Source organism: Marmota flaviventris, chromosome 4, assembly GCF_047511675.1.
Source record: "Marmota flaviventris isolate mMarFla1 chromosome 4, mMarFla1.hap1, whole genome shotgun sequence".
In the NCBI taxonomy this organism is placed as follows: domain Eukaryota; kingdom Metazoa; phylum Chordata; class Mammalia; order Rodentia; family Sciuridae; genus Marmota; species Marmota flaviventris.
This window is the reverse complement of record NC_092501.1, coordinates 40,083,796-40,111,545: the sequence shown is the minus strand read 5'-3', so window position 1 is coordinate 40,111,545 and position 27,750 is coordinate 40,083,796. Positions and strand designations below refer to the sequence as shown.

Genomic DNA, 27,750 nt, shown 5'->3' with positions numbered 1-27,750 from the left:
GTCCTGCAAGTGGTACTTGGCATTTTCACTCACAATCTATTGACCAGAACTGATTATATGGCCCCACAAAACTACTGAGAAGATAGGAAGTGTAGTTTTCCTATATGTCTGGAAGACAAGAGAACTAGGTATGGGTGAGTATTAGAAGACATACCATGTAATTATATATATATATATTTTTTTTTTTTTCAGAAACATTGTAAGTAATATGGAAAATATGCCATATGAATAAAGTGTACCTGGAGTGTTTAAAATAATTAACTGTAATTATTCAGCATATAAAATATGATTTTTCCAGAAAATCAAGTGGGTAGTCTTTGTGGCTATATTATATTACAAATGGATTTTAAACAATATGATTTTCTATACTCATATAAGCCTGTGATGTGGAACAAAAAAGACATTATTACCAGAGACTTTTTAGGTTGCACAAACAGAGAGGATATGCATTTAATTTAGAAAGAGTATCTTCATCTTTTTAGAGAAAGGTTGTAAATAAAGGTTACACTCCAGGGCCTTTTGTTCTTTTTATAATAGGATTTTTTAAAAGAATAATTGATGTAGAGATGAACATTGTGTCCAGAAGATGGCAGCAATAAGCTACTTATTACCTAGTATTTTCAGAGCAACCCAGCTCATTGTTCCTGTAACAAATGATAAAGTAGCCTTCTCTGAAACAGTTCAATTTGAGAATTAGTTCTTTAGATGCATGGATTTTCTCACTGATCAGTAGGCTTGTGTGTGATGGAATGGGAACAAACAAAAGTGTTCATTCTGTGTTTTGGAACAAGAAGTCACCTGTGTCTTCTCATTTAAGGCAGAAGACAAGTCTGAGAAAGGATGGAGAATGAATAGAAAAGTTGGGAAGTGTGTTGTTCATAATTTTTGCTCAGAAGTTCTCTCAGGTTTTTGCTTTGAGTATCCTGTTTATTTTGTTAGATGTGTACCTATTTAGAATTTTTTTTTGGTGAATTATTCTTTCAGTTATTTAGTCTTATATCTTCTCTTTCCTTGTTAATGCACTTTATCATAAGATCTTTTTTCCCTCTTAGATATTAGTATACTTTACCGCTTTTACTTATGTATTTTCCTTCCTTTTAGAATCAGCCTTTTTGATACATGGAAAATACTTTATTATTATTATTATTATTATTATTAGTAGTAGTAGTAGTACTTGGAATTGAACCTGGGGGTGCTTTAATAACTGAGCTACATCCTCAAGTCCCCCTCTTATTTTTGAGACAGGATCTTGTTAAGTTGTTCAGGCCAACCTCAAACTTGCAATTTTCTTGCCTTAGCCTCTTGAGTAGTAGGGATTATAGACATGTGTCAATGTGCCTGGCAATAATAATAATGTATTATTTTAAAAAATTCAGTTTGTCCTTTTAATTAGTAAGCTTAGTCATTTGTGTTTGCATTTATTGATGTTTTGGGACTAGATTCTACCATCTTAATATTTTTTACTTAAAGAGTATTTTTTCATTTTTTTTAAAGTAGTTCAAATTAATACCTCTAACTAACATGTTCTCACTTTTCTCAGCCTGTACAATAATGTTTATTTCCAGGCCAGGTCAAGATAAGTTAATGAGTTAATGTATAGTACAGCTTATTTTATACTGTTGTTGAAGGCATTTAGTTAGGCTGCTTCCAGTTTTTGGCTATTAGTGAATTGCACTATTGTGCATATTTTATTGTATTTTTTATGAACATTTATTTATTTGTGTTGGTAAAATATGTAGGAGAGGAATCTTTTGGCTATAGGGTATACTTATATATTATGTACACTTACATAGGTGTTGTAAACTTTACAAAGTGATAGTACCTGTTTACAACTCCTACAGCAGTAAATGAATATTCTGGAAATTCTACTTTCTTGTCTGCATCTTTTTGTATGTTTAATATTCTCGTGGGGATATAGTAGAGTAGTGCATTGAGATTTTGTCTTTTATATTTAATGGTAAGTACCCACTGAACACTTTCACATATATTTATTGGTCCTTAGGCTATCCTCTTGTGAAGTGCCTTGTATTGGGTTATATTTTTTCTTATTAGATTGTAAAAAAAATTATATATATTTTGGATATAAATCTTATGTATATGTAAGTACATAATATATGTATGTAAAATATGTTTTGCATATATTTTCTACTCTGTAGATTGACTTTCAGATCTAATAGTGTCTTTTGATAATAAAACTCACCAATTTTAATATTGTCCAATATATATTTCTTTTCTTAATTATTGCCATGGTTTTGAACTGTTGTGAAATCTTTGTCTACCCTAAAGTTATGAAGGTATGTACTAACAAAGACTTTGCTTATTGATTTATATTTAACTTTTGACACTTAGGTCTATAATCTGGAAATTATTTTTGTGTGAGGTCAAGATGAATTAATTTATTTTTTTGGTACTGGGGATTGAACTCAGGGGTACTTTATCACTGAACTATATCCCAGAACTTTTTTGTTTTTTATTTTAAGAAAGGGTCTTGTTAATTTGCCAGGGCTGGCCATAAACTTGAAGTCTTCCTGCCTCAGACTCCTGAGTCACTGGCATTATAGGTGGTGTGCTATCATACCCAGCAGTTTTATTTTTTAAAAAGCTCTTTTCCCTATTCTACTACAGGCTCATCTTTGTCATAAAATTAGTGACTATGTACATAAATATTTCTTGACTCTTTTAGTTCATCTATCTCTTTGTCTAGCCTTGTGTCTGTACCACCTTCTTTTAATTATTGTAGCTTTAAATGTTTTGATATCTGGTAGTATAAATCTTTCATCTTTTTTGTTTTCTACTATTTCCCTATGTCTTGTTAGCCTTGCATATTTCCATTTAAATATTGGAACAAACTTGTCAATTTCTGTAGAAGACCTGGAAGGATTTTGAATACATTAAATTTATAGGTCATTTTGGAGAGACTTGATAAATTTATGATGGTTTTCCAGTTCTTATAGTATATTCCACCATTTATTTGGAATTTAGAAAAATTTCTTGCTAATATTTTGTACTTTTCTGTAAATGTTATATATATATATATATATATATATATATATGATTTAATTTTAAGTCTTTGCTACTATGAATGACACTACTTTTAAAATTTTATTTTCAAAGTTTTTATTGTTGTAAATATTACAGATATGCTTTATGTTTGCCTGTTGACCTATTTTTTTTTTAAGAATTCTGGTAAATCTATTCTCTTATGGTATCTAATAATTTGCCCATGGATAGTTTAAGAATTTCTATATATATACTGTACAATCATAGCATTTGCAATATTGTCTCTGACCTCCCAATTTCAGGGGGAACATTTTGATAGTTTACTATTAAAGCTGTGGGGGGGGGGGCACAAGGAAAGAAAATATTATCAGGTTGTGAAAGTTTCTTTCTTTCTTTCTTTCTTTTTTTGAGATAGGTTCTTGCTATGTTGCCCAGGTTGGTCTTGAACCCTCAGTTTCAAGTGATCCTCTCACCTTAGCCTCCTGAGTAATTGGGACTATAGGTGCATATGCCAGTGCCCAGATTGGAAATTCTCTTTTGTTTGTTGAATTTTTATTATGAGTGTATTAATGTTTACCAAATGCCTTCTTTACATCCATTAGAGATAATTAAATCATTTTAGCTGTTAGTGTGGTGGATTGCATTGTTTTCAGATATTAAACTACCTTTGCTTACATTCACTTGGTTGTGATATATTATCCTTTAAATTATTGTTAGTATTGATTTGCTAATATTTAATTTTTGTGTGTGTGTGTGTGTTCATAAGCAACATTGTTTTGCCTTGTAATTTTCTTCTTTTTTCTGTCATTTGATATCAAGGTACATGTTAACTTTATTAGGAGTTAAGTTATTTCCTATTTTTCTGCCTACTGAGTTTGTATATAATTGATATTAACATTTTCATTCAGTATTTAAAAGAATTCATCAGAATTCAACCTTTTGGACCTGCAATTTTCTTTGTGAGGTTTTTAAAAATAGATATTGGCCCACTCAGACTTACGTGTGTATTTTTTCTTACGTTGCTTTCTAGAATTTGTCCGTTTCATCTAGGGTATAATTTGTTTTAAAGTGATGTATAGTATTTCATTCCTAATACTGGTAAGTAGCATTTCCTCTTGTTTTCTTCATTTTAAAGAACCAAATTTGGGCTTTGCTGATTTTTGCTTGTTTTCTGTTTTATAGATTTGGTTTCACAACTTTATTTCCTTCCTTCAGTTTTCTTTGTTTTTTCCTTTCTAAAATTCATGATATGGAAACTAATTTATTGATTTTAGCCTTTTCTCCACCTCTAATGTAGGCATGGATTCTCTTAAGGAGAAGGCTTTATTATATAGTATACAATACATTCAGTAAACACCCTTGTAGTAAATATAGCAGTGAATTTCCTTTAATGCACCACATTTAAAAGGATGTAGGTAAACGGTGTAGGCCATTCTCATTTTTTAAACTTTAATACATTTAAGTACTCATGAATAATACTTAATATTATTTTATGTGTTTTATTCCTTGTATAAATGATACATGATGTTCTCAATTTTAAAATTCATTTTCATATTTTTGTGATATGTATTTATACTATAATCTATTTTATTTTATTTTTATTTGGATATAACAATGTTCCCCTATTAATTAGCATTTATTAATAATATCTGTATAGTACAAGAATAAACATTCTTATTTGAATATCTTTGATGATCTGTCAAGAGTTTCTCTAGAATATAAAACTAGGAATAGTATTATTGTATCATAGGATATCTGTATCTACAACTTTACTAGGTATGGCCAAATTTCTCCCTAAAATTATTCTATCATTTTATACTTCCAGTAGTGAGTGAGGATTTCTGGGGCTTCTTATCTTACTGTCATTTAAGTTAGCCTTGGTATTTTACTTTAAGGAAAAGACCAAAGATGCTTTAATTTTTTAAAAAAATATGTTAGAACCTAAGTTATTTCAGAGATAGTAGCAACTTGTCTTCATTCTTCTAGCTTTTTACCCCATTTATCAGTCCTTCATTCTACTGTAATTGTTTTGATTATACTTTAGTGAAATCATGATGTTTCTTTATACCTGTATCTGTGTTTAGGGCCCTTTTATCATTCCACTATACTTCACCTATATCCTGTGTCAAGACCATTTGAAATTGTTTATATTTCTCTGTTTGTGGATTTGTCTTTCTAGTTTTATTAATTTTTACTTCATGTATTTTGAAATTTTGTTATTAGGTACATACACATTTAGGATTATTATATTTTCTTAACAGAGTTACTCAATTATGGTTATAAAACATTCCACTTTATCCCTGGAAATAATTTTTCTTGAAACTTATTTTATATTAACAGCCCTACTTCAGATCTCTCATGCTTATTTTCCCCTTCTTTTGTTTTTAACCTATTGATATTTAAAGTGTGACTTATGTATAGAGCATTTAGTTATTTTTTGCTTTTTATACATGTTGAACATTTATACCTTTTAATTATAATATCTAGATCATTCATATTTAAATTAGTTATTGATATTATTGGGAAAAAAAGAACACCTGACCTAAAGGTCAGTGGAAAACTGGGTAAATGATAGATTTAATGATGTAATATTTTTATTGTGTGTGTGTTTGTGTGTGTGTGTGTGTGTGTGTGTGGGTGGGTGGGTGGGTGGCGGGTGTTGGGATTGAACCCAGGGCCTTGTGCATGTAAGGCAAGAACTCTAACAACTGAGTTATATCCCCAGCCCCTGATGATCTAATATTTTGGAAAATGGGTTGAATGGTCTGGTGTCAGGCTCAGAAGATTGTTGGAATGCTTGCAATTATTCATTCAAATTCTGGGTATTTTTTCATATGTTTATTTGCCATTTGATTATCCTCTTCAGTGAAATACCTGTTTATGGTCTTTATTAATTTTTAATTGCATTATTTGCTGATTGTTGTGTTTTTCAGTCTTTGTATATTTTGTAAACAAGTATGTGTATTACAGATGTTAAAAAAAGAAATTATTTATATGTCTTTAAATTCTCCTATTCTGTATCTTTACTTTAGCCAAATAGCAGCCTTCTTCCCATCATTCCTCTTTCTATCAAAAATTCATTCATCCTCTAAGCTTATCCTCAGATTTTTCTTCCTTTCTCTTAAGGGTTACTATTCAATGATGAGACCTCCCAAACCTCCACCCCTATATTTATTTTTCAGAACTAGAGATTTTATTCAGGGCTTTGTATATGCTAGGCAAGCACTCTACCACTGAGCTAAGTCCCTTTTTAAATTTTATTTTGAGGCAGAGTCTTGCTCAATTGCCCAGGCTGGCCTTGAACTTGCTATCCTCCTGTCTCAGCCTCTGGAGTAACAGAAATTTATTACACTTAGCACTCCTAAATCATACCCTGGTTTTCCGCCTTGCTTTTTCCTCCTAGATTGTGAATATTGCCACTTTTCATGCCTCTCCCCCCATACTGACTCAGTGTGTGAAGATAGTAAAAAATGATTCCTTTCAGTTAGAATTAATTATTCCTTCCCCTTTGTCTCTAACCATATTCCTTTCTTCTCCTAGTTTTAGTACATTTTTTACCTTGTGGAACAGTACTGCTTTATTTTTTTAAAATATTTTATTTATATATGGACACAATATTTTTATTTTGTTTATTTATTTTTATGTGGTGTTGAGGATCAAACCCAGTGCCTCACATGTGTGAGGCAAGTGCTCTGCCACTGAGCCACGACCCCAGCCCCAGTACTGCTTTATATTGTTCTCCCAACATACACTCATGTATTTTGAAGGTAAGGACCAGATTGTGTTTTATTCATCTTTTTTTCTTTACCAAGGTAGAACCTATAGATTATTTGAAATGAAATTAGTAGCTTAGAGAGGTTCTAGTTCAGTGAATTTTATTTAAAATTTTAAATTTTCTTTTGTAAGTCTCATTTAAATTTTTTTTTAAAAAATTGTTATTTTTGGTTACATATGACAGTGGAATATTTTTTGACACATCATATATACATGGAATAAAACTTCCCATTTTTGTGGTTGTGCATGAGGTGGAGTTACACTGGTCATGTATTCATGCATGAACACAGGAAAGTTATGTCTGATTCATTCTACTGTCTGTCCTGTCTCCGCCGCCCCCCCATGCCCCCCAATGAATCAGCATCCACATATCAGAGAAAGAATATTTGGCCTTTGGTTTTTTTTTTTTTTAATTTTTTATTGTGGGTTGTTCAAAACATTACAAATTTCTTGACATATCATATTCCACACTTTGATTCAAGTGGGTTATGAACTCCCACCTTCACCCCATACACAGATTGCAGAATCACATCAGTTACACATCCATTGATTTACATATTGCCATACTAGTGTCTGTTGTGCTCCGCTGCCTTTCCCATCCTCCCCCCTCCCCCCTCCCCACCTCTCCCCTCCCCTCCCCACCTCTCCCCTCCCCTCCCCTCCTCTCTCTCTACCCCCTCCACTGTATAACCCTGAGGGTCTCCTTCCATTACCATGCAATTTCCCTTCTCTCTCCCTTTCCCTCCCACCTCTCATCCCTGTTAAATGTTAATCTTCTTCTCCTGCTCTTCGTCCCTACTATGATCTTAGTTACTCTCCTTATATCAAAGAAAACATTTGGCATTCGTTTTTTAGGGATTGGCTAGCTTCACTTAGCATAATCTGCTCTAATGCCATCCATTTCCCTGTAAATTCTATGATTTTGTCATTTTTTAATGCAGAGTAATACTCCATTGTGTATAAATGCCACATTTTTTTTATCCATTCGTCTATTGAAGGGCATCTAGGTTGGTTCCACAGTCTTGCTATTGTGAACTGTGCTGCTATGAACATCGATGTAGCAGTGTCCCTGTAGCATGCTCTTTTTAGGTCTTTAGGGAATAGACCAAGAAGGGGAATAGCTGGGTCAAATGGTGGCTCCATTCCCAGCTTTCCAAGAAATCTCCATACTGCTTTCCAAATTGGCTGCACCAATCTGCAGTCCCACCAGCAATGTACAAGTGTACCCTTTTCCCCACATCCTCGCCAGCACTTGTTGTTGTTTGACTTCATAATGGCTGCCAATCTTACTGGAGTGAGATGGTATCTTAGGGTGGTTTTGATTTGCATTTCTCTGACAGCTAGAGATGGTGAGCATTTTTTCATGTACTTGTTGATTGACTGTATGTCCTCCTCTGAGAAGTGTCTGTTCAGGTCCTTGGCCCATTTGTTGATTGGGTTGTTTGTTCTCTTATTGTCTAATTTTTTGAGTTCTTTGTATACTCTGGATATTAGGGCTCTATCTGAAGTGTGAGGAGTAAAGATTTGTTCCCAGGGTGTAGGCTCCCTATTTACCTCTCTTATTGTTTCTTTTGCTGAGAAAAAACTTTTTAGTTTGAGTAAGTCCCATTTGTTGATTGTAGTTATTAACTTTTGTGTGTGACACTTCAGAAATACAGAAGATATTAAAAAACTATTTTGAATCCTTATACTCCAATAAATTAGAAGATAGTGAAGGCATAGATAAATTTCTTAAGTCATATGATCTGCCCAGATTGAGTCAGGAGGATATAGACAACCTAAACAGACCAATATCAATTGAGGAAATAGAAGAAACCATAAAAAGACTACCAACTAAGAAAAGCCCAGGACCGGATGGGTATACAGCAGAATTTTACAAAACCTTTAAAGAAGAACTAATACCAATACTTAGCAAGCTACTTCAGGAAATAGAAAAGGAGGGAGAACTTCCAAATTCATTCTATGAGGCCAACATCACCCTGATACCTAAACCAGACAAAGACACTTCAAAGAAAGAAAACTACAGACCAATATCTCTAATGAACCTAGATGCAAAAATCCTCAATAAAATTCTGGCGAATCGGATACAAAAACATATCAAAAAAATTGTACACCATGATCAAGTAGGATTCATCCCTGGGATGCAAGGCTGGTTCAATATACGGAAATCAATAAATGTTATTCACCACATCAATAGACTTAAAAATAAGAACCATATGATCATCTCGATAGATGCAGAAAAAGCATTCGACAAAATACAGCATCCCTTTATGTTCAAAACTCTAGAAAAACTAGGGATAACAGGAACATACCTCAATATTGTAAAAGCAATCTATGCTAAGCCTCAGGCTAGCATCATTCTGAATGGAGAAAAACTGAAGGCATTCCCTCTAAAATCTGGAACAAGACAGGGATGCCCTCTCTCTCCACTTCTGTTCAACATAGTTCTCGAAACACTGGCCAGAGCAATTAGACGAAAGAAATTAAAGGCATAAAAATAGGAAAAGAAGAACTTAAATTATCACTATTTGCAGATGATATGATTCTATACCTAGCAGACCCAAAAGGCTCTACAAAGAAACTGTTAGAGCTAATAAATGAATTCAGCAAAGTGGCAGGATATAAAATCAACATGCATAAATCAAAGGCATTCCTGTATATCAGCGACAAATCCTCTGAAATGGAAATGAGGACAACCACTCCATTCACAATATCTTCAAAAAAAATAAAATACTTGGGAATCAACCTAACAAAAGAGGTGAAAGACTTATACAATGAAAACTACAGAACCCTAAAGAGAGAAATAGAAGAAGATCTTAGAAGATGGAAAAATATACCCTGTTCATGGATAGGCAGAACTAACATCATCAAAATGGCGATATTACCAAAAGTTCTCTATAGGTTTAATGCAATGCCAATCAAAATCCCAACAGCATTTCTTGTAGAAATAGAGAAAGCAATCATGAAATTCATATGGAAAAATAAAAGACCCAGAATAGCAAAAACAATGCTAAGCAGGAAGTGTGAATCAGGCGGTATAGCGATACCAGACTTCAAACTATATTACAGAGCAATAGTAACAAAAACAGCATGGTACTGGTACCAAAACAGGCGGGTGGACCAATGGTACAGAATAGAGGACACAGAAACCAATCCACAAAACTACAACTATCTTATATTTGATAAAGGGTCTAAAAGCATGCAATGGAGGAAGGATAGCATCTTCAACAAATGGTGCTGGGAAAACTGGAAATCCATATGCAACAAAATGAAACTGAATCCCTTTCTCTCGCCATGCACAAAAGTTAACTCAAAATGGATCAAGGAGCTTGATATCAAATCAGACACACGGTGTCTGATAGAAGAAAAAGTTGGCTACGATCTACATTCGGTGGGGTCGGGCTCCAAATTCCTCAATAGGACACCCATAGCACAAAAGTTAATAACTAGAATCAACAAATGGGACTTACTCAAACTACTTACTCTATGGGAGGTGCAGGTGGGAAAGATTTTCTTCCATTCTGTATTCTCTCTCTTCACTCTCTTGATTTTTTCCCTTTGCTGTGAAGAAGCTTTTTAGTCTTATATCATCTCATTTATTGATTCTTGAGTTTACTTCTTGTACTTTAGGAGTCTTGTTGAGGAATTCAGTTCCTAAGCCAATATGATGAAGAATTGGTCCTACTTTTTCTTCTAGTAGGTGCAGAGTTTCTGGCCTAATGCCTAGGTTCTTGATTCACTTTATGTTGAGATTTGTGCAGGGTGAGAGATAGGGGTCTAAAATTTTATTTTGTCAAATATGGATTTCCAGTTTTCCCAGCATTTGTTGAAGAGGCTATCTTTTCTCTCAATGTATGTTTATGGTGCTTTTGTCTAGTATGAGATGACTGGATTTATGTGGGTTTGTGTCTGTATCTTTTGTACCATTGGTCTTCGTGTCTGTTTTGGTGTAATACCATGCCATTTTTGTTACTGTATCTCTGTAGTGTAAGTCTGATATTTTGATGCTTCCTGCTTTATTTTTCTCACTTAGGATTGCTTTGGCTATTCTGGGGTTCTTATTTTTCCAAAAGAATTTCATGACTGTATTTTTTCATTTCTTCAGAACTTTAATAGGAATTGCATTAAATCTCTATAGCTCTTTTGGTAGTATTTATTTTGACAGTATTAATTCTGCCTGTATGAGAACATGGGGGATTTTTCTATCTTCTAAGGTCTCCTGCAATTTCTTTCTTTAGAGTTCTGTAGTTTCTATTTTAGAGGTCTTTTGTTAAGTTGATTCCCAAATATTATTTTTTTGAGCTATTGTGATTGGCATAGTTTCCCTAGTTTCTCTTTTAGTTGATTTATCACTGATGTATAGGAATGCATTTGGTTTATAGGTGCTAATTTAAATCCTGCTACTTTGATAAATTTATTTATGAGTTCTAGAAGTTTTCTAGTGGAGTGTTTTGGGTCTTCTAAATATAGAATCATGATGTTGGCACATAGGGATAGTTTGAATACTTCTTTTCCTGTCTGTATCCCTTTAATTTCTTTCTTATGTCTAATTGCTCTGGCTAAAGTTTCTAGGACTATATTGAATAGAAGTGGTCAAAGAGGGCACGCTTGTCTTGTTCCAGTTTTTCGAGGGAATGCTTTCAATTTTTCTCCATTTAGAACGATGTTGACTTTTGGTTTATCAGCTATAGCTTTTACAATGTTGAGATATGTTCCTACATCCCTGATTTTTCTAGAGTTTTGAACACGAATGAATACCATATTTTGTCAAATGCTTTTTCTACATCTCTTTAAATACTTGTGTGATTCTTGTATTTAAGTCTATTGATGTGATGAATTACATTTATTGATTTCTGTATATTGAATCAACCCCTGGGGTGAACCACACCTGATCATGGTACACTGTCTTTTTAATATGTTTTTGTAGGTGATTTGCCAGTATTTTATTAAGAAGTTTTGCATCTATCTACATCAAGAATATTGGTGTAAAATTTCTTTCCTGGTGTGTCTTTGGTTTTGATATCAGGGTGATATTAGCTTCATAGAATGAGTTTGGAAGTGTTCCCTCCTTTTCTATTTTATGGAATAATTTGAGGTGTTTTGCTATTAGTTTTTCTTTGAAAGTCTGGTAGAAGAATCCTTCTGGTCCTGGACTTTTCTTTCTTGGTGGGCTTTTGATGGCATCTTCAATTTCCTTGCTTGAAATCCATCTGTTTAAATTTTCTGTGTCATCCTGATTCAATTCGGTTGGGTCACATGTCTTTAGAAATTTGTAATGTCTTCAAGATTTTTTATTTTATTAGAGTATAAATTTTCAAAATATTTTCTGATTATTATATGTATTTCGTTAGTGTCCATGTGATATTTCCTTTTTCATCTTGTATTTTAGTACTTTGAATTTTCTCTCTTTTTCTTTTCATTAGCTTGGCTAAGAGTTTATCAATTTTATTGTTTCAAAGAACCAACCTTTTGATTTGATGAAAAAATTCTCATTTTCTGGTGCTTTTTTCTTTTTTACCCCATACTTTACAATAAAGTCCACCTCAGTGTCATTTCCTGTTTTTATGTTTAAATTCTGTTGCTTTGGTTTAGAATAAAATTTCCAAATTTTGATTTGTTGTCCATAAGCTATTTTTGTGGCTGAACTTTCTTATATGTGTTTGCTCTTCTGTGAATTAATAGTTTCCTTATGAGCTTTTCTTCTAAGGCTACTGTGAAGATAGTATTATTTTCCTTGTTCATTTATACTTGTGAAATCATGGTGAGAAGGATAGAATAGGAGATATTGATACTGTCTACAAAGTGATGCAAAGATTAATGTTGTACCTATTAAAACGTGACAACATACAGACGGATGATTTCTTCTGTACTTGAGCCATTTGAGAGTAAGTTCCTTATCTGAGGACCCATGACTTTCAGATGCTAGTGTATATTTCTTAGATACAGGATCATTGTCCTATCTAACTATAGGATAACATTACTAACATGGATACATTACTGTTATTTAACCTCTGACTTCATTTAGTTTCCTCTATTTGACCAATAATATTTGAATCATATTTATTTTGGTTATCATGGTCTTTAGTTCTTTTAGTCTCCTGACCAGTGACTGCCTCTTCTAACTGTCTTCTGCGTCCTGTTCTTTTATGTCTCATCATTCTTTGATGAGAGACAAAATATAGTTTATCTTGTACAAGGATATAATTTATTTAGTACTCTTTTTGCACTAGCCCTGGAATTAGCCATTTCTCTAAGAGCCCTGATTCTTTTTCATGGAAAAAAACTGTTTCAAAGCCAAGTTTCAAGGGTTAGGTGGCTCACCACTATTGAAAAGTTACTGGTCCCCAACATATCAGTGGACAGAGCTAGGGAATATATATGTACCTAGCATATATATGTAAGTACACATATATAAATATTAATTTCTACATTTTTTGTATATGTTGAAAACCATGAATTCACACTGAAACCTCCAATTTCTATTTGATACCACAGATTCAATTCTGGTTTTCTCTCTTTCTGTATCTGTAACTCCCATCTCTGATGGTGACAAACCAGACTTTCATTATCTTTCAAATATTTACTTATTTGATCAATTTTTCCCTGAGCAACCAATTTCCCTTGTTTGCTACCATCTCCTCTTTCATGTTGATGTCTTTCTCATCCTAGTCAAGTTCTAAAGTCCCTGAAGTGGGCCACCCCCCCACCTGTGAATGACCTGTCAGTCCTTTTTAGGCTCTGACTTTCCACATTATATTGTTTTCCACAGATGTTCTAAACATCCATACACAATACCAGCCCTCCCCCTGCGTGCCCCCCTTCTAATCTTTTCTGTCTACCTCTGATGCTCTCAAGACTCATATGTTAGGTTAATTCGTGCATGGACTCATGTTACATGGGTCTTACTCCCCATATTCAGCTGCTCCTCTTTGTATATGCCTTCCTCACCCAGACTCCTGTTTCCCACACCTGCAAATCTGACATAATGCTTATGAAGATGTTCTTAAATGTCTTAAACTTCTGAAAAATACATTAACTGAATCAGAAAAACATAAAAATCATTCATATTAATGGGGGAAACCTTAATCTTAATAAAGCACATATACTACAATTATTCTAAGACATCAATATACATCTGTTGTATTATCCAAATGAATGACATAAATCATGAAAAATGCTTCTGAGGGCCTGGACCATTAATGTAGAAGCTTGGGTTTAGAAATGTGCAGAGCACTAAAAAGTTCATTTCTTCAAAAATAGGTTCAATTAAAATTTTTCATGTAAGCTTGTCTGATTGTTTCATTATCTTAATGTTCATTTTACATAAACATATTTCATTATAATCGGGAAAGGTGCACAGTCTCTTGTTGGAAGGATTTGCAAGAATCCTGGTATGAGCTCAGTCTTTAAAGATTTGAGAGACATCTACTTTAAAATTGTTTCAAAGGGGAAATATACATTTTTTAATTTGAAAAAAAGTGTAGCACATATAACACTATATTGTGAGTTTTGTAGAGATTCAGGGATTTATTGTCCTTTAATCAGAAAGGATCTTATTTAAGGATTGAGATTTACTGTTTTTATTGAGTCAGACTTATGTCTATAAATCTGTTGATGTATTAGTTTCCTCTTATTGGAGAACTTTCTCTATTCTTTTTGCTTCATTCATTTTTTCATTTGAGTTTTAAAATTCTTATGTACATTAACATGTATGATTTTTATATTTTTATGTAACAATTAAAAAAAAATTCCATTCTAGTTACTGAGAAATGCACATGAAGAGTTTTTTGCTACCCCCACAGAAACTTGTGATCCAGTTAAAAGGAAGACATACTTAATTCTGACCATTAAAGTTAGGATCCCTGTGTATTTTTAATTAACAGTATATACCAAACGAGTTCAAAGTTTGGGAGGTGTTTACTATCAATATTTCAGGGAAGACTTCTTTATGAGCTTAGAATGAAAGGATAGGTGTTTTGTTTTTGATTTTGGTTTTGAACTGTCTTATTTGCTATGTTGCCCAGTCTGGTCTCAAACTTGTGGGCCCAAGTAATCTTCCCACCTCTGTCTTCTGTGTAACTGAGGCTATAGGAAATTTGTTTAGTTTTTCTTTCCTATTTTGTCAGGATATAGCACCAGGCCCCAGCAAGCTACTGCCTGCAGATTACCCATTTGCTTTTGTAAATAAAGTTTTGTTGGAACAAAACCCATACCCTTTAATTTGTATGTATGGTCTATGGATGCTTTCATGCTGTTGTGACAGGGTGGAATAATTACAGCAGACACCATAGAGACCACAGTGACCACAAACCTGAAATACTTACCATCTGATGGACTACTATATTAGAACAGTGCAGAAAATTTTAAAGGCTGGGAAATTAAGCCTTTGTAAATTTTCCAGGTCTCCATTTTCTTTGTTAAGTCATTCTTGGAACCATTCTTTTGGCCCCCATCAAAAGACATTCATCAATCCAGTCAGCTTACTTAAGGGTCTGATATGTGGAAGGCCCTGAGGATAGATACAGTGACCAAAAAAGCTATAGGTTCTTTTCTAGTGATATTTACATGCTAATGTCTGTGTGTAGGGCAGATATAGCTGAAATATTCAGTATCATTAGTTGATTACAGGAAAAAGTGCTACAGAGGATAATTACAAATTGAAAATGTATTAATGGAAGGCCTGGTCTAGTGTGGATATTAGTTAAGCCTTTTTCAACAGGAAATGATATTTGGGCTAAGTTAGCTGAGGGATAAATTAGGTTAGAAAAGATGCATGCAGTTGGAAGAATGTTGTATGTTTTAGGAAAGGGTAGTAAGAATTGTTCAGTATTTGAGGAACTATGAGAAGGCCAGGATAGTCTGAGCACTGATACAAGAGATGGGTGGCAGGTTAGGAGCTGTCAGACACAGCTTTTACAGAGTTGTCAAGTTTTGGATCTTTGTCCTGTAAACTGAGGGCAAGTTATTAAAGGATGTTCGGGGGAGGAAGGGATGTAATAATTTGGTTTACATGTTTAAAATGATCTGTGTGAAAGACAGAATTAGAGGGAAGGTAGACAGGATGCTGGAAGCTACTTTTCAGGTGAGGGGCTAATGCCAAGGTAATGGCAGTGGACATCTAGAGGAGAGGGCAGTTATGAAAATGGTTAGAGGAGGGTACAATTTACTAAATTCTATACTTGATTGACTGTGGGAAAAAAAAATCCAGGTCCTCACTTTTAGAAGTTATACCAGTGTTTCTGCTGTGATTCATTGTGCTTAATTTTCCTAAATTGCCAGTTTGACTTGTTACTATTCTGTTAGATTTCCTATTCTATTTCCCTCCCCACATCTTGAGTTTGGCTTTCTTTTCTCCACTGTTCTCACAGTTAATCTAGTCATTTTTAATCTCTAGCTCCTATTGCATGTCTTGAATATAGTTGGAACATTCTTGTCTCTCTCCTTGCACCTATTTAGGTTTCTGTCACTAAGATCTCAGTTAATACTTGTTGAAGTGGGTGCCTTTAAGACCTGATAAATAAATAGAAACATTTAAACTAGAGATAGTGTTTATTGCTGTCCAATATATTCCATACATATTGTGACATAGCCTCTTTACATAGTAAGTTCCTAAGATATCACATGTCATAATAGCAAGCTGCAAGTAACTAAAAATGTGATGTTAGCGTAGATGGGTTAGTGGAGGGACGGCTTACAGAAAGTTGAGACGGTACTAATATAGGTAAATTAAAATCTCAAACTGATATCAGTACTTCCAGCTATGCTTTAACAAAGAATCACAGAACTTGAAAGAATAGAAGGGATCTACTTGAACTCAGTTGTTTCAGATAAAGGAATCCAATGAGATGAGGAAACCAAGTCTTTCTGAACACATTTTTTTTTTGGCCAGACTAGTGATTGTCAATGTATATGTGATTATCAGTATGGGTTTACTTTGTCCTGTTATATAATTTAATGTTTAAAAAAGTTTAAAATTTATGAAATATAGTTGTCATGACCCTTTAAGCCTAATTATTTATCTTTTCATTTAATATTAATGTATTTTATAGATTAAATATATTACAATATGCAGTTCAATTCAGTAATTACTTTTTAAGCTTTTACTGTGTTTCAGTTTTGCTGTTTACAAGGAGGCTAAGAGAAAGCTCTCTTTATCATTAATGAGCTCAAAGTGTAGTATGATAAGCAGACATAAACAGATGATCATAGAGTGGATTTGTTACTGGTATGTTATGATTAGTATGCATGCAGTCTTGAAATTGTGGTGTGTGTGACAGAGAGTGAGTGAGAAAGGGAAGGAGGGAAAGTGAGAGCTCAGAAGATGTCAAAGAGAAAATGACATTTGAATTATGAATACAAAACGACTTAATGGCCAAGGAAATGAGAAGGAGAACATTTAACCATAGGGAACAGCATGCAGAGTAGCACAATGTTTGGGAGGAATGTAAGCATCACTGAGTGTATAAAGAGGCAGAAAGTCTTTGGAATAAAGCTATGGTGGAAAGGAAGGACAATCTAGTATCTCAAATTGAAAGGACAAATGATACAAATCAGATTTTTAAAATAATATAAAAGACTGATACAGTATTAAATTATATTGATATTACTGTTTCGAATCTTCACACATACTTCCAGTAACTTGTGAGACCACACTATTTTCTTTCATGAATATGGAGTTGATTAGAGAGTTTTCTGCTAGCCTGTGTTTCAGAAAAAAAAGTTAATGAACTTAAAAGTAATTTGAACAAAAAGAGTAATTTGTTTATTATCATGTCCCTATTATGTAGTCTCAAAGTATCTGCTCTCAAGATACTTACTAATTATTAAGGGAAAAATAACTGCATTAAAGAAACCTACCAGACAACACCCTAATCAAGTGAACAAAATTAACATCAGTGGTGGAACAAACTAAAATCATGCACTTCCTAACAGGATGCACTTGAAAATATCATTACCTTAAAAGTAATTTGAACAAAAAGAATAATTTGTTTATTATCCTCTCCCTTTTTAATAGCACAGTACCTGGAATAGAGTAGATGTGTATTAGTAATATTTGTGGAAATAATTTGAATTCTATGAGTTGGATTAAAATAAATAGTATAACTTGTTAATGAGGATACTTAAGCTAGAAGCTAAATGTTTTTAATTATTTGGATTAATTTTTAGGAGTTAGTGGGATTGCTATTCTAGCCTGAATGAATAATTAAACATTTCAACTCAGGCTCTTCTAGTTTACTCTCTTATGTTGATGAAAGCAAAACCCAGAATGTATTGCTTTCAGTCTCTTAATTTTTTTTAAATACTTATTTTTTAGTTTTAGGTGGACACAATGTCTTTATTTTATTTTTATGTGGTACTGAGGATCGAACCCAGCGCCCCGCACATGCTAGGCGAGCATGCTACCACTTGAGCCGCATCCCTAGCCCTCTCTTTAAATTTTTAGTGACAGTACGCAGAAACTGCCAACTTGGTAGTTTAAGTTGGGTTGCATGAAGGCATAGATGGAAAGCTGATCTGTGGAAGCTCTTTGTCAATAAGTATATGATGTGCTAGGAAACAGCATGAGAGCATTAGACCAGCCATCAGGAAACCCAGATTTTAGCCTTTACTCTTTAATTGGTGTTTCATATGTTCTTTCCTCATGAGAAGTTACATCAAGTGAGTGGAGACTTCCCAGCTCTGATGTTCTATTTATTTTTTTTCCTTATTTGTTCTGGAGTTTGACATAGTGTCTATTTTCTTGTTTTTATCCCTGGAAGAAATGAGGATATTTGTTTTAAAAATAAATTCCCTCTTGAAAATTTTTAATTTCCTAAAATTAGGAATTAGTTCGATCAATTAATTAAATCATTTGATTAACACGTATTTATTTTTGAGCTCTTTATTAGTGCTTAATAAGCTTTTTTGCTAACCTGAAGGTGATAAATAAGAACTCTTGTTTTTGTCCAAAAGGTTGAATATATGGTATATCATGAATTTTTGTTTTGTTTAGCTTTTTATTTTGAACTAATTTTATACTTAAATATTTCAAAAAATAGAATTCCAGTGTACCTTTCACTCATTCATCTCCTAATGTTAGTATGTTACATAACCATAATACAGTGATCAAACTCAGGAAATTAAGTAAGTAATTATATTAAGTAAATATAATACTAAGTTATATGGAAACTTTATTTAAATTTTGCCAGTTTCCCTCTATGGTCTTTTTAAAATATGGTCCATAATCTAATCCAGGACCCCCACTTGTGTTTGGATATCCTGTTCCCTTATTCCTCTAGCAATTCCTCTAACAATTCTCTTTCTTGTTCTTTCACAACCTTGATACAAGAGTACAGATCCACTGTGTTTTAGAATGACCTTCAATGGTTTTGTGTGAATGTGCATTGTAATTATACATTTTTGGCAGTAATACAATAGAAATGATATTTTCAAGTGCATCCTTTTAGGAAGTGCATGATTTTAGTTTGTTCCACCATTGATGTTAATTTTGTTCACTTGATGAAGGTGGTGTCTGGTGGGTTTCTTTATTGCTGTTATTTTGCCCTTATTAACTAGTAAGTATCTTGAGAGCAGATACTTTGAGACTACATATTCTGTTTTTCACAGTTGTGCCCATTTTAGCATTTATTGAATCTTTATTAAAGAAGGGTTGTCCCTCCCACTCTTTCTCTCCTTCCTTTCTTCCATTTATCCATCAAAAATGGGTTATATCAGTATATGGGTTCATTGATATTAGTTTGTACATATTATCAATCATTATTATTTATTTTATTGCTGAGATTATTCCAAATTTGGCTATTAGTATTGGCTTCTGTATCTTTCTGGCTTGGCCCATTATTTTTTAAACACTCTCTTATTTTCATGCACAAGATATTACAGACTCATCTTGTGTTGTTGCTGCCTCAGCTCTTGAAGCATTATTTCTTCAAGGAAGAATTTTGTTAGAGAATGAGATTTAGAAATCAAAATCTAGGGGATAGGTGTGCTTGTTGCTTCTAGGATGTAATTACTTTTAATATTAATGGCAGACAGGGCTAAGAATTTAATCTATATTTGTTTCTGTATCCATCTGAATGTATACACTGAAGATCTAAATAGTTTATACTGAGGCCTTTGACTCCAGTTCAACACCAGAGTGTTTGTTTTAGCCTTTTCTCTTTCCTTATTTATAACCCTTTTCTCAGAAAAATGAGACACCTGGTTATCAACCACAATATTTTACTGTGTGTGTGTGTGTGTGTATGTGAATTATAGAATAAAATATATAATGATGTGTATTATATACGTGCATATATATTAGGATTATAGTATACATTTACACACAGTTTTAGGGTCAGTTTGTTAATTTAATACCACATGAAAAATAAATTTATTAACATGATTTATTTATCATTTTTTTTGGGGGGGTACTGGGGATTGAACCCATGGATGCTGAACCACTGAACCACATCCCTAGTACCCCTCTCCCCATTTTTTTTTTTTTTTTGAGACAGGGTCTCACTAAGTTTCTTAGGGACTTGCTAAATTCCTGAGTATGGCCTTGAATTAGTGACCCTCCTCCCTCAGCCTCCCAAGCCCCTCGAGTTACTGTTGTACAACACAGTGCCTGGCTATCATTTTTAAACATTAACCTTACGGTATACAGTTGAAGTACTGTTTTCCAAGTTTATTCACATTCTTTTAGTTTTCATCCCCTTAAGTGTGGTTGCTATTCATTTGTAATAAAAGTTTCATTTTTTTCTGCTTATATTTTATTTTTGTTTCCCTTCACATCAGGATTCATTTTGAGTATATATTAAGTTCATATCATTTCATAGAGATCTTAATCTTCTCACACAGCTGTTTACTGCCTTATTTTGTAGATATACATTGTTTATTCAGTTACTTGCCTAACAATGAACATCAGGATTATTTCCAATATTTTGATAATAAAAACTGCTGCAATGATTATCCTAATACATATTTAATTCTATAATTTAGATAAAGAAACTCTTTTGTTAACTTGTATCATACCTGCTTCTACTATTCGATTGTTGAGAAACTTACACATATCAAAGTGCTAATCAGTATTACAATATGATGGTTGTTACCCCTGATATTCTGTTTCTTAGAACATACCAATCACCTTCAACTCATCCATAATTTACTGACAAATTTTAGGGGGCTATAATTAATATATTTCTGGGATTACTTTAATCTACACATAAATTTTGCCTCATTATAGTTTTATTACCATTCCTCCTTCACCCCCCAAATGTATAATGTCCCTAAAAGATGTAAAACTCTGCAGTGTAACAGAACAAAAGTAATGCTTGTTTAAATGTATTTCTGAAACTCTGTTTGATAAACAATGAGTCTGGTGAGACTGTGCTCAGTTTTAAGTGGGCACTCACTGATGTATGTAAGTAACTGGTTTAAGGACAGAAAATTGAATTAAAAAGAAGGAAATTCTAGCTGCTGAAGGAATCAGGGCCACTTAATACATTCATTTTCTATTTTCCAGCAAAAGGACCATGGTATAACACTAATACACTTGGCATTTCCATTTGTTAAACATACTTGTGTGAGAAACATGCTCACATACCCAAATCCAAAGGATGGGTATGGAGACATGAGAAACAGTGGATGTGAACAGGTGTGTGGTGGTCAGGCATACCTAGAGTGATCAGAATTTTATCCCCTATTGTACAAGATCCCTCCCCTGGTTCCTCATTGGCTGAATATTATGGGGTACACCATCTTCCCAGATATCATCTAGGTCTTACTATCTCCTGTTGGATCAAACAAATGAACAACTAACAAACCTTTAATTGTTTTCACCTCCTTTTGTTCTCTTGTGGCAGAAAGCCCTTCTTGGAATGAGTGCATTTTGGCACATATGCAGTTATTCTTTACCTTGGTTACTATTTATAACAGATATTTCTATCTCTGTTGATTAGACTGACCTGTTCCCCATCTCTTGTTTGTCAAGGGTCTGTTCAGGTGCATGGACTTTGAATCTGCACATCTGCAGGCTATGGTGCTATTGTGTGAATTAACTGCTTGTAATTTTCCACTGTGCTTTATTTCTCCTCTGGCTGCTTTTCTTTTTTTTCTTCTTTTTTTATTATTAGTTGTTCAAAACATTACATAGCTCTTGACATATCATATTTCATACATTTGATTCAAGTGGGTTGTGAACTCCCGTTTTTCCCCCCGTATACAGATTGCAGAATCACATCGGTTACACATCCACGTTTTTACATACTGCCATACTAATGTCTGTTGTATTCTGCTGCCTTTCCTATCCTCTACTATCCCCTCTCTCCTCCCCTCCCCTCCCATCTTCTCTCTCTACCCCATCTACTGTATTTCATTTCTCTCCCTTGTTTTTTTTTTTTTCCACTTTCCCCTCACTTCCTCTTATATGTAATTTTGTATAACAATGAGGGTCTCTTTCCATTTCCATGCAGTTTCCCTTCTCTCTCCCTTTCCCTCCCACCTCTGTTTAATGTTAATCTTCTCATGCTCTTCCTCCCTGCTCTGTTCTTTTTTTTTTTTTTTTCTTTTTTTTTTAAATTTTTTATTGTGGGTTGTTCAAAACATTACAAATTTCTTGACATATCATATTCCACACTTTGATTCAAGTGGGTTATGAACTCCCACCTTCACCCCATACACAGATTGCAGAATCACATCAGTTACACATCCATTGATTTACAAATTGCCATACTAGTGTCTGTTGTGCTCCACTGCCTTTCCCATCCTCCACCCTCCCCCCTCCCCACCTCTCCCCTCCCCTCCCCTCCTCTCTCTCTACCTCCTCTACTGTATAACCCTGAGGGTCTCCTTCCATTACCATGCAATTTCCCTTCTCTCTCCCTTTCCCTCCCACCTCTCATCCCTGTTAAATGTTAATCTTCTTCTCCTGTTCTTCTTCCCTACACTGTTCTTAGTTACTCTCCTTATATCAAAGATGACATTTGGTATTTTTTTTTTTAGGGATTGGCTAGCTTCACTTAGCATAATCTGCTCTAGTGCCATCCATTTCCCTGCAAATGCCATGATTTTGTCATATATTCCCAGTAGTTTTATATTTAAAGCTAAATACTATATTCTGAAAAATGGGCCCTCAGATTTTTTATTTCTCACTCTTGTTAACTCTAAATCACTTACTATTATAGTCACTCAGTGTGGCTAAAATCATTAATTTGTAACTTGTAAAGGCTTCAGTGAAGTGAAGCTTTTTTGGGGCGGAGAGGAGGGGATGGTACTAGGGATTGAACCCAGAAGCATTTCCCCACTGAGCTACATCACAGCCGCCTTTTTTATTTTTTGGGATAAGGTCTTGCTAAGTTGCCGAGACTGCCCTCAGACTTTTGAAGCTTATTACCCTCCCCTGTAAAGTAAATTTTAAAAAGGCTTAAGTACAGTTCAAACAGAATTTGATTGGGCTTATTGCTCAGTCCACAACATAATGACTGACAGCCATTAGAAGTCCCACCAGTTATACCCCAACTCTTCTCTTTCCTTTTCAGGTGTTACTGGTGCTTACATGTTGGCCTGTTTTTCTTCCAACCTCCTGGGACACACCAATAAAATAAGGAAACTAATTTTTAAACTATAAGAAGTATAGGCAATGGGAATGGTACTGAATCTAAAGCAGTACAAACAGAAATAAGCTTTTTTATTAAAGAATTTGAGGAACAGTATACATTTTCTCTTGCTATTATAACGAATTACCACAAATATACTGATTTAAAATAACACAAACTTGTTTATCTTATTATCTGTAGTAGTTAAACACAGGTCATAGTATGTATAGTCCTGGAGCCTCTAGGGGAGAATCCATTGACTTAAATTTGGCTCTTGGCCTCCTTTTTCCAGCATCAGAGACACAACACAGCATCTCTTTCACTTTCTCCGGACTTTTCTGCCTCCCTCTTCATAACCTGCCCAGATGAACCAGGATAATATTCCTATTTTAAAGGTAGCTGACAGGGAACCAATATTACATCTGCAAACTTAATTTCCCATTTCCATGCAACTGAATATATTTATAGATTCCAGGGATTATTTTGCTTATCAGGAAAATTACTTTCATTTCTGTGGAACTCTTAATGTTTTTATTATAGTAGAATTTTAAATATATTTTGTTGGAAATTATAATTTTATCATGTAAATTCCAAAATGAAGTATTATTTCTTCCTGTCTTTTCAAAGAAGTATTTTGGACTCAGGTTTCCACTCTTTCCTATTAATTTCTTCCCTTAAGGGCTCAAATTTTCCTAAAATTTATATGCAGCTTTTAAATCTTATTTATGGGATTCCTGGGTGTTTCAGGTAGGTTTGTTCTTAGAAAGAATGGGAGTCCATCTAAGAGCATTTCTTTAGAGCAGAAGATAAATTTGCAAAGAACTGAGTTATAGCTGAAATCTTCCCTTTGTAGTTAATAATTCACAGAGAATACAGTAATGACTTTTTTAAAATGAATATTTTGTTTCATTGGGTATTCTTTGTAAAAAAAAAATTGTGTAGACACATTAAGGAGCCTTTTTGTTCTGTTTGTTGGCCTGAAAACATGTTCTTTGATAAGGAAATTTTTTCTGTATGATGCCTGAATTGAGGCATTTTATAAGCTGCTTTAAAATTGTTCACTCTAACCACATCTGACCATTTGAGTTTTCTTTAGTGTTAGATCAACTGTTTCAACCTATTTTTCAGGAAGAGTTTTAAAGTAATACTATAAATGCAGTCTCTCGGGGAGAAAGTTTTAGCTGTCACGGTAGGAGCAGGAGACAAATAAGAATATTGGATTAGATGTCACTGGGGAAGTGTGTTAGTCTGTATTTATTTATTTGTATTCATTAAAATATGTTTTGGATACCAACCAAGTAATGATTATTAAGTAAGATAATAGTGTTTTCTAACTCTTTTTAAGTAGGAAATTTGTTCTGTTATCCTTTTCAAATCTGGAAAAGTTTATATTTAATTATTATATCTTCTCCATTTTTTATGCCCTTTTTCTAAAATTTCTCATAGTTATTACTTATTAAATCTCCATTGAGTCTTCTCTTTTCTCTCCCATTGTTTTAAAAAACCTTAAATTTTTTTTTGATTTTTGTTTCATTGAAAGAGTCTTTAGAGTCCCCCCCCACCGACAATTTTTTTGTTAAATTTCAGAACCTGCCAACCTCAGAATAGTTTCAGATATAGGCAGACCTAGAGAGGAAAGTCATGGGGCTGTGCTGTACCAATTCCCCAGCTTTGATAATGATCAAATCATGGTCTCATAAAATTTATATCCTTATTTATTCACTCCTTTCCTTCAACTGGGATTAATTTGAGCAATTTGTAAATGTCCTTATCATCATATATGTAGCATAAAATATTTATATATGTGTACATATAAATTTATATGTAAATATTTTAAATATTTTGCATGTCTTATTAATAGATTACTCTTGTTGAGACATAACTACAGTTCCATTATTGTACCTATAAAAAATGGACAATAATTTCTTGATAACCTAGTAAGGAGTTTTTTTAAAGTAAGCTTTGATTTTATAACAGTTTTTGAATTAGAGTAGGATTTATACAAGTGAAAAGAAAAGAGACAGTTCCTACAGGGTGAGAGGGGATCTGATAGGGATTGCCACTCAAGTATGCTAGTCTAGAGGCATTCATCAGTATCTATGAGTCTATAGCCTTCACTCAGTTCCATGTCTCCTCACTTTTTCCTGCCTCCCTGGGACAAAGGAATTGACTGACATGTTTGGAATGTTTCTACAGGTTAACTTCATGGAGTGGCCTTTACATTTAAAAAGTTCTAAATGGGGCCCATTACCTATCCTATCTTATTCACAAAGGTAACATAGCTTTTCTCCTATTTAAGAAGTTTTGTAGTAGCGAATTTTACATTTTTGTTGGTGACACACAGAGTTAATTTTTGTGTAATGACTGTGTTTTGTGTTTGGGGGGGTATCTTTTTTGCACATATTTTTGTCTGAGTTCCAAGTGTATTTGTTGAAAAGACTAACCTTTCTGTAGTGAATTATCTATGTTCCTTTGTCAAAATTTATGTATTAAGTGTATTTATGTGGGTCTATTTCTGAGCTCTGTTTTCTCTTTCATTGATCTGGGCATCTTTTCTTTTTGCCAATAATGTGGTGTCTTGATTACTGTCTTATTTTATCTTATAGAATGTATTCTGTTGTGTAATAAAGAACTCAGTTAACATACTTCCCCTCCCAGTTCATGTGTGGGAGCCTCTACATCTTTGGAATTCTGGAGTGGGGGGAATTCTGTCTTTGGGGGTTGGGATGGGGAATTCTGCTAGTTTATATTAATTTGATGACCAGGTTTTGGTAAATATTGTGATTTTGGGGCCTCATTTTTTTTATAGGTGCCTCCTGTAATCATACTGCTGTAAAATCAAGCAATCTGAGAAACCTTATCAGATTTTCTGTCTGGCTTCCCTTATGGGTCATAATTATGCTAAAAATAAATTAGAGTTATTGATAAGAAAAACAAGTGATGGGGAAGGGCTGGGGGAGACAGAAGTGGGAGAGCCAATGAATTCATCAGGGAGTGATGTTAAAGAAAAGGAATGGATGTGTCAGACACTGATAGGGTTGAAACAAAGGTCTTAATGCAGCAATGTTGGATAAACCAGTGGGAATCTCTGCTGGTCCTGAACATGAGAGGGCATAAATAAGTCAGTTCTGTTTGGAGGAATTGTAAAAGCTTGAAGGAAAAGATGAAAATGAGAAATCTGATGTGGGATCACCTGGGAACAGTGATCAGTAAATTAATTAAAATGAAGATAGACAGAAGGACCCGAGTCTGTGACTTTTACCTCTCCCACTCTAAGGCTTAAGTACATGGGTGGGTAATATGGTCATGGGATATAGATAGCCATTTCTGAGACTCCATGATAGAGGAGCTCCATATACTTTGGTATCAAACCTGTTGGTGAAGGTTTAACTAGGGAAACTAGTAGTCTGAAAGAATAGTAGAACCAGGGATGGTGACGCAAGCCTATAATTCCAGATAATTGGTAATCTGAGGCAGGAGGATCACAAGCTCAAAGCCAGACTCAGCAATTTAGGAAGGCCTTAAGCAACTTAGTGAGACCCTGTCTCAAAATCAAAAAAGGGATGGGATGTAGCTCAATGGTTAAGCACCCCTGGATTCAATCCCTAGTACCTTCCCCACCCAAAATAATAATGGCAAAAATGTAGAAGGTGATGTGGTGATGGGGTTAAAATGAAAGTTGGGATGAAAATTGAAATGTTTAAACAGGCTTCATATGAAGTGGTTGGTTTCCTTTACTTAAAAATGTTCTATGGAAAAGTATGTTATAGCTGATTGGGAAATAATCTACAACCCAGCGTTGTAAAACCAAAACCTGTTGGTGAGGTGTTAATACAGACTACTGTTTGGAATATTAAGGTTGATGAAATTATCATTCTGTAAAATTGCAGAATTACAATACCTTCAAACAAAATAAGTACTAATTAATTTTCACAAGTTTAAGTTTTTATGTTTGAATGAAATTTATATAACATAAAAATCACCCATATAAAAGTGAACATTATAGTGTCATTTTATACATCCCCAATATTGTATAACCATAATCCCTATCTAGTCCATAACATTTTCATCACTACAAAGTAAACCTCATCTTCATTAATTGCTTCCTCCAGTACGACCCTTGCCCACATCCCCAAGCTTTTGGAAACCACCAGTCTGCTTTCTGCCCCTATGGATTTACATATTTTGAATATTTTATAAAAATGGAATAATGCAATGTGTGATCTGTTGTATCTGGCTTATTTTGCTTATAATAAGGTTTTTGAAATTTATCCAGATTGTAGCATGTGTCAACAGTTCTGTCTAAAGCTGAATAATATCCTATTATATGTACATACCTAAACTTTTTATGGGCATATGAGTTGTTTCTACCTTTTAGCTATTGTGAATAGTGTTGCTAGGA

General features: G+C 33.9%; 1 protein-coding gene across 5 annotated transcripts in view; it reads left to right on the top strand.

The window, feature by feature from the left end:
- The window catches only part of Ccser2 (coiled-coil serine rich protein 2), a 149,567-nt gene that overhangs the window by 32,547 nt on the left and 89,270 nt on the right, over positions 1-27,750 (top strand). The window lies entirely within an intron of this gene.